Here is a 2,009-nt window from a genome sequence, read left to right as displayed (position 1 = left end):
GTCCCTCTTTTCCTCATTGCTATCGATGGACGTGTGGCCTCAGTCAGTCATTTGGTTGCCCCTGCCCTGTATATGGATGGTTTCTGCATTTGGGTTAGTTCCTCCTCGATGGCATCTGCAGAACGGCAGCTCCAGGGAGCTACACGGAGTGCCTCTGCATGGACCCTCTCCCACGGGTTTCAATTTACTCCTCTACAATCGCAGGTGGTCCACTTCTGCCGCCGTACTATGATCCACCCCGATCCAGAGCCCTATCTTTATGCACAACGATTGCCAATGGTCCCACAGTTTCGTTTCCTTGGTTATCTTTTCCACAAAAACTCATTTGGCTGCCCCATATCAGACATCTGAGGGTAGGATGTTTCTGTAAACTCAATGTCCTTCACTTCCTTACCCACTCCTCTTCGGGTGCAGACCGTTCCCCCATCCTCCATTTTTATCATGCTCTAGTTCTGTCTCCCTTGGACTATTGTTGTCAAGTTTATGGTTCAGATGCTCCTTCCACACTGCACGTGCTGGATCCAGTCCACTATTGTGTTATCCATTTGGCCACCGGTGCCTTCCCTACTACCTCTGTTGATAGTCTCCTGGTTGAATCTGGGATTCCCCTCCCCCCTTTTCTGTTCGGCAGTCCCAGCTTCTGGTGTCTTAAGCACTCGCTGTCCCTCCCTCTCATCCTTCCTATTCTGTCCTGTTACGAGACCATGGACGTCGCCCACCCCATTCCATCCCTCGGGCGGGTTTACCGGTTGGGCTCTGCCTTGCGTCTCTTTGCTGTGATTTTCAGCTTTCTTCTTTGTCCTGTCTTCCTCGCTCTCTCCCTTCCACCCCCCCCCCCCCCCTTGGCTAGTTCCTCAGCCTCTAATTTGGATTGATCTCCTCCAACGTCCAAAAGATTCCATCCCCCCATTGGTGATCCATTCCTTTTTCCGCCTAACTTAATGGGAGTTTCGGGATGCTGTCGTTTTTACACTGATGACTCAAAATCTGCTGATCATGTGGGGTATGCTTTCACGTCCCCTGTTGGAACGAAAAATCACCTGCTGCCACCTACATGTGGGGTTTTTACTGCGTAATTGATGGCAATTTCCCAGGCCCTTTACTTTTATTAAACAGTCCCAACACAACTGTGTTTTGTTCATGTAACGACTCAATGAGTGGCCTTCTTGCTATTGACTGATGTTTTTTGCGTCGTCCCTTGGTCTCTGTCATCCATGACCATCTCGTTGATATTCACTGTGCTGCTTGTTCCATTGACTTCCTTTGTGTCCCTGGCCATGTGGGTATCCTGAGTAATGAGCTCGCTCAGCATTTGGCTGGAGAAGCAGTCACTTACCCCCCGTTTTCTTTAACCCCTCCTGCAGCGGATTTACTGCTTCACATCAAATCCCACTTCACACAGGCATGGGCCAACTTTTGGGACGCTTCTCCCCTGTCTAATAAACCTCGTGCGATCAAGGTGATACAAGGATCATTGTGTTCTTCCTTCCACCTCTCGCGAAAGACTCGACCACACTGTGTCGTCTCCGCATTTGCCAAACCAGGCTTTTGCGGGATGGGTCACCCCCACTTTGTGGTTGTGGAGCCTTCCAGTCAGTAGCCCACATTTTTCTTGAATGCCCCCTTCTTTTGGCTCTGCGTGCTAAGTACAGACTCACGCACACTTTACCTCTGATGTTGGCTGACGATTCCCACATGGTCTCTCTGGTTCTGTTTCCTCCGGGAAAGTGGTTTTTATTCTCAGTTTTAAGGTGTTGGGGCAGGGCGGTGAGTGCTTGGGTGTCTCCCACTGTAAGCCATGTTTGGAGATTCCAGACTCACCGCCCTGACAGAGATAATATTTTCTTCCCCTTTTACTCTGTTTTACCCTTTTTTAAAGGATTGGTTAGTCTCCTTTTCTCATAGGTACTTCTACATTCTAGCGGTTGCACGTCTTAAGTCATAGGTGGTATTGCCTATGCTGCTTCATCATAGTGTTGGGTTCGTTGTCTTGCTGACTTCCCTCATTT

This window comes from Schistocerca gregaria, unplaced genomic scaffold (assembly GCF_023897955.1).
Source record: "Schistocerca gregaria isolate iqSchGreg1 unplaced genomic scaffold, iqSchGreg1.2 ptg000362l, whole genome shotgun sequence".
Lineage (NCBI taxonomy): Eukaryota > Metazoa > Arthropoda > Insecta > Orthoptera > Acrididae > Schistocerca > Schistocerca gregaria.
Note: the sequence above shows the minus strand (reverse complement) of the source record.